Raw genomic sequence first — 7,290 nt, 5'->3', positions numbered from 1 at the left:
AATTCCCTCTCTCACCTCTTTCCCTCAGTTTTTTCCTCACTCCCTCCTCTCTCAATGTCCTAAGGGGTCATAAGACACCATATGACCCCTTAGGGCACAAAATGACCCCTAACGACACCTAAAGGGTCATATGGTGTCCTAAGGGGTCATAGGACACCTTATGACCTCTTAGGTTACCATAGGACCCATAAAGACACCATATTTTGTCCTAAGTGGTCATAGGACACCATATGACCCCTTAGGACACCATACAACCCATAATGACACCATATGGTTTCTTAATGGGTCATAGGACACCATATGACCCCTTAGGTGTCGTTAGGGGTAATATTGTGTCGTAAGGGGTTATATGGTGTCCTATGACCCCTTAGGATGCCATATAACCCCTTAGGACACCATACGACCCATAACAACACCATATTGTGTCCTAAGGGGTCATATGGTGTCCTAAAGGGTCATAGGACACCATATGATCCCTTACGACACCATACGACCCATAACAACACCATATCATGTCCTAAGGGGTCATATGGTGTCTTAAGGGGTCATAACACACCATATGATCCCTTACAACACCATACAACCCATAACAAAACCTAAGGGGTCATATGGTGTCCTATGGCCCCATAGGACACCATATGAACCCTTAGGTGTCCATACAACCCATAATGACACCATATTATGTCCTAAGGGGTCATAGGACACCATACGACCTATAAGGACACCATATTGTGTCCTAAGGGGTCATATGGTGTCCCAAGGGGTCATAAGACACTATATGATCCCTTAGGACACTATACAACCCATAATGACACCGTATTGTGTCCCAGGGGGTCATATGGTGTCCTAAGGGGTCATAGGACACCATATGACCCCTTACAACATAATACAACCCATAATGACACCTAAGGGGTCATATGGTGTCTTATGGCCCCATAGGACACCATATGACCCCTTAGGTGTCCATACGACCCACAATGACACCATATTGTGTTCTAAGGGGTCATATGGTGTGCTAAGGGGTCATAGGACACCATATGACCCCTTAGGACACCATACTACCCATAACGACACCATATTGTGTCCTAGGGGATCATATGGTGTCCTAAAGGTCATAAGACACCATATGACCCCTTAGGACACCATACGACCCATAACAACACCGTATTGTGTCCTAGGGGGTCATATGGTGTCCTAAGGGGTCATAGGACACCATATGACCCCTTATGACACCATACGACCCATAATGACACCTAAGGGGTCATATGGTGTCCTATGGCCCTATAGGACACCAAATGACCCCTTAGGTGTCCATACGACTCATAACAACACCATATTGTGTCCTAAGGGGTCATAGGACACCATATGGTGTCCTAAGACCCCTTAGGACACCATACGACCCATAATGACACCATATTGTGTCCTAAGGGTTCATATGGTGTCCTACGACCCCTTAGGACACAATATGGTGTTGTTATGAGTCGTATGGACACCTAAGGGGTCATTTGGTGTCCTATAGGGCCATAGGACACCATATGACCCCTTAGGTGTCATTATGGGTCGTATGGTGTCATAAGGGGTCATATGGTGTCCTATGGCCCTATAGGACACCAAATGACCTCTTAGGTGTCCATATGACTCATAACAACACCATATTGTGTCCTAAGGGGTCATAGGACACCATATGAACCCTTAGGACATCATACGACCCATAACGACACCATATTGGGTCCTAAGGGGTCATATGGTGTCCTAAGGGGTCATAGGACACCATATGACCCCTTAGGACACCATACGACCCATAACAACACTATATTGTGTCCTAGGGGGTCATATGGTGTCCTAAGGGGTCATAGGACACCATATGACCCCTTACGACACCATACAACCCATAATGACACCTAAGGGGTCATATGGTGTCCTAAGGGGTCATAGGACACCATATGACCCCTTACGACACCATACAACCCATAACGACACCTAAGGGGTCATATGGTGTCCTAAGGGGTCATAGGACACCATATGACCCCTTAGGACACCATACGACCCTTAAGAACACCATATTGTGTCCTAAGGGATCATATGGTGTCCTAATGGGTCATAAGACACCATATGACCCCTTAGGACACCATACGACCCATAACAACATTGTATTGTGTCCTAGGGGGTCATATGATATCCTAAGGGGTCATAGGACACTATATGACCCCTTACAACACCATACAACCCATAACGACACCATATTGTGTCCTAAGGGGTCATATTGTGTCCTAAGGGGTCATAAGACACCATATGACCCCTTAGGACACCATACGACCCATAATGACACCTAAGGGGTCGTATGGTGTCCTAAGACACCATATTATGTCATAAAGAGTCATATGGTTTAATTTTTATGGTTGTGGCTATCAAACTATAGGGTATAGAGTATAGATTATAGGGTATAGAGTAGAAATTTATCAAAGGTTAAAAAATTTCAATGGAAGTCATTTGGCTAGCGCCAAATATGGCTAGTGCCATATTTGGCGCTAGCCAAATGAGTTGCACAAAAAAAAAGTTGTAGGGTATAGAGTAGAAATTTATCAAAGGTAAAAATTTTCAATGGAAGTCATTTGATGCTAGCCAAATGAGCTCCACTAAAAAACGGTTATATGGGACCCTTGACCCATGATCCAAGCCCACATTCTCTCATTTTGTCTTCTTTCTACACATGATCAGACAAAAAAACACTTTTTGCATGGTGTTGACATTTTATGCAAGTTTATTTTATACATTCCATTAGCTCTCCACCACCTTTTTTTTCATTTGGGAACATCAAAGAGGAAGAACATGGTTTTTTTTATCAAATTTGAATAATTGAGGTAATATTTTCTTGTTTTTAGAATTCAAATACTTATTAAGTGTTATTTTGTTTAAATGTTAGAATAAAGGTGTGAGTCAAAATTGATTATAATCCTATTAGATTTACATTAGAATTAGCAATGCATTTGAAGGAAGTTGGATAAGAAAATTATTTGTTTAGTGGTTTAAAACAAAATTTGCAATTTCATACATCCTTTTAAAGATCTTATGAAATAATTTAGAAAAGGAATACATGAAATAATTTCAATTTCATATATCCATTTTAACATATGCATAATTAGGATAGTCATAGATGCATAATTAGGACAGTCATAGATGCATAATTAGGACAGTCATAGATGCATAATTTCACTTTATTCTCTTTTATGTGCATGTACATTTAGAAATCATCATCATGCTGAGGAAACGACCAAAAAATGTAACACCGAAAGAGCGTGAAGCTAAGAATGCAAAAAAAAGAGAAGGAATGAAGAAACTTCGTGAACAAAGGAAATTGAATATCATAGAAGAAGTGGTGCCAATTGAAGAGGAACATGAAATATCCTTCCAATCTAAGAGAGAGATAAAATTGGCCACACAAAGGCAATAGATGCAAAACCTTCATGCAATGAGATAATTGAATCTCGAGGTTGAGAGCAAGTCTACCACAATTCAATTTGAAGGCACCCCATCTCTTACATCTCAATTTGAAAGCACACCATCTCTTATTGGCACACCGTTGGTGTCTACAACATCTCATATTGAATGTACTCCCTCTATGACATTTGACGTTGCAAGTACTTCATGACTGGCATCAAGTATTGGAGCTTCACCATCTTGTACACCTCAATTTCAAGGTATGTCATCATTTTCATCTCTGGTTGAAGGTATGCCACCTATCCCTAATGTTGTTGGCATTCCTAATCTTGAGGTAACTCAAAGTTTGAGAACACCTCCTAGAGTTTTGCATATAAAGCCTAAGTATTTGATTGATGTTGATGCTAATGTTTTGAAACCAATGGTTGAAAAGATTCTGAAGTGTACTTGTCAAAGACATGCTAACCGGATATGAAAATATTTTTTGAGCCTTTAAATGAGACAGGAAGATGTCAACTATTTGTTGAAATGATGAAAAAACTGAAATTTAGGCCTATAATGAAGATTCTTGGGCGAAGAACATTGATTGAATCAAATGACAAATCTATTGTGAAGAATCTGATGAATGCATATGATATCGTTGGTTCTAACTCACATACAAAAGATAGTAATGCCACATGATGTGTCATTACATCAACAATTGTAAGCACTCAAACTGAGAAAGCTCGCCTCCTTAGAAAGACAAGTAAACAATTGAAGATAAGTAGACAAACTCTAATGAGAGCTATGGGAAGGTGACAAAGAGCGGAGGATCCATATAACAATGAGTTATGGTCATTTTCTAGTAGATTACCACGGAAAGATAAAGCAATTGTTGAAGCCTTAAGATCCCTAATTGAATATTTTTGGAAGAGTAACACAAGGGTCTCTCCAAATCAAAGAGATGTTGTAAGAAGGAGGATTGGTAGTAAAATCCGTGATCCACATCCGAAACATTTTTTGGATATGACTCAAACACAATTTTTTGCCAAGTTTCAACGTATGTATCCTCAAATAAAAATTAGTCAAAAATTCTTTGAAATGGTAAAGCCTTTTTATGTCAAAATAAATCACACACACACAACTTGTTGTTGTAGAGTACATATTTCTAACCATTATCATGTTTATCAATGCAAATGTATAGATTTGCATGCTAACAATATTTTGCAGGAATGCAACATAAATGGTCCACCGACATCTTCAAGGGAATTCATATCTAGCATCTTATGTCAAAGAGTAGATGGTCAAGTATATTACAATAAGTGTTACTTGGATGGCACATGTGTTGATTGTGGTGGATTGCGACATTTACAAATTTGTTAACATATGGATATTGGGCAATAAATTTGTAATGAATTAGTAGAATTTGGAAAATATAAGACAGTGGCCTACATGCTAAAAGATGGAAAAGAAGCAAAAAGGTGTGAATTAGTTAGTGGGAAGATTCCAGTGTATCAGTTTATGGGCATCTTTCATGAGAATATAGTGTATGAGTATGCAAGGCATAACCATCGAGGTTGTTGGCTGAACTCACAATTTAAGCTATGCAAGGACACATTTCCACTTCATACAATTGTTTCAATTGTTGACTTTGCAGAGAACTACACACTACAACCACAGAATGAGGTGCAATCACAATATTACAACTCCACACAAGTTGCCATATTTGTGCATATATCATTCATTCATGCACATGATAGTATGGAAGAGGATAGGAAGATATTGAGGGAGTATCATTTTTACATCAGTGATGATCACTCACACTCTACAGAGTTTGTGCAAGGTTGTTTTCAGATATTCTATGATGATTTGGCTAGCCGAGGCATATCATTCCATCAACATATCATATGGTTAGATAATTGTGCATCACAATTTAAGAACTCTTGGATGTTTTATTGGTTGAGTAGGATGCATAAGTTGAATGCTATTCAACATATGTGGAATTTCTCTAAGGTTGGGCATGGAAAAGGGGAGCATGATGGTGTAGGAGCATGTATTAAAAGAGCTTTAGCACGAGAAGAGTTAAAGTACAAAGGGAATGCAAACTTGAAAGATGCAAAATCAATTGTTCAATGGTGAAATGGTACAATTGGTCTAGGTAATCAAGGTAAGTCTTTAGTTCACAAATTTTTTTGGTTGGTACATGATACTAACATTGCAAAATTAGAAGATTGTTGTACATTGATAGGATCAAGTGAGCTGCACTCTTTCAAAAGCTCTAATGTAGGTTCATAGACTATCCATACGTGGTGGATGGCATGTTGTTGTTATTCATGTAGAGATGGTGCCTATAATGACTGTGAGTCAAAGGAGTGGGTGGATGAATGGTGTATGAGACCTCTAATCCCACTTGAGACATACCGACCTCCAAGGGCACTACAACTCACACAGATGGAAGCATCAATTGACTTTGACCATGTGTCAGATTTAGTCCAACTTGGTAAATTATCCACATGCAATTTTTTTTACTTTAATATTTTACCTTAGTTGTTTGCTAAATTCTTCTCACTTTATCATTGCAGGGCATGTTTATGTAGTAATTGCAGCTAAAGACAATGAAGAAGGAACAAATTATTACCTGTGTCATTGTGTGGACACAAAAAAGAAATTGGATCGCCCTGTGGTAGATGGAGAAAATATTAAGTACCCCACAAGATCAGTAGTTGTTACTGGTACATGGCTTAGAAGGTACCTAGTGAAGAAGTCTAACTTGTGGTTGTTTGAGGACTTCAAGACACATAGGAAGATTCTTCATTATTCTAACCTTGTTGTAGCTTCAAATGTTCATTTGATCAGATATGGGGGTAGACCACTAAACAAGAACCTATGGAAGGTTCGTGAGTTTGACCATGAGGCCATACTAGACATGATAAAGAGTAGAGAAAATCCAGATGGTTCATTGGATTAAATGTACATGTAAAAAAATGTAATATCAATCTTATTTGGATATATGTACATGACTTGTATTTTTGACTACTCAAGGCATTGCAATATAAAAAATTGTGTTTTTGTCTTGTTTTGCATGATTTTATGTAAATAATGTCATTTTGGACCATTAGAGATCACATGGGATCATTTCGTGAAGTATACCCTGCTAATATGGTAAAAGATGTAAAAAATGCTCATTTGTTGTCAATCACTTAAAGTGTGAAAAATTGTCAAAATTGACATGGTTTTTCTTGATGTTAGTGACATGTAAGAACAATCTATCTATCCTATAGGGTCATGTTATGGCACTCTAAAAAATCCTCTCTCGGTTTTGGTAGACTCGGATCTAGTTGCTCGTGGTGACTCTTTCTCGGTTGCGACAAAAAGCATCAGATGAGTTCAATGAAAAGTTGCACAATGCCCCATCTTTCAATCCACTCATCATGATACCCAACCATCAGCTCATATGCATCAGGGTGGCTGATTTTATGCTAGGAATGCCTTCTTTTTGCTCTCCAACTCACCCAATCATTGTGTGCCACACCCTAGCAGCGAAGTCGTCCAAGTGCTCAAATTGCTCAAAGTTGTCAATATTCGGCATCATGTTTCTCGGTGCTCGTTAATCATAAGAATGATCCATCTAATCCTATGGGGTTGTGTTATGGTACTCTAAAGAATCCTCTCTTAGTTTTGGTAGACTTGGATCCAGTTGCTCGTGGCGACTCTTTCTCAGTTGTGACAAAAAGCGTCAGATGAGTTCAATGAAAAGTTGCACAATGTCCCATCTTTCAATCTGCTCATCGTGGCACCGAACCATCAGCTCATACACATTGGGGTGCCTGGTTTTATGCTAGGAATGCCTTCTTTTTCCTCTCCAACTCGCCT

The sequence above is a fragment of the Cryptomeria japonica genome, chromosome 5 (genome assembly GCF_030272615.1).
Source record: "Cryptomeria japonica chromosome 5, Sugi_1.0, whole genome shotgun sequence".
Taxonomy (NCBI): Eukaryota; Viridiplantae; Streptophyta; class Pinopsida; order Cupressales; family Cupressaceae; genus Cryptomeria; species Cryptomeria japonica.
Note: the sequence above shows the minus strand (reverse complement) of the source record.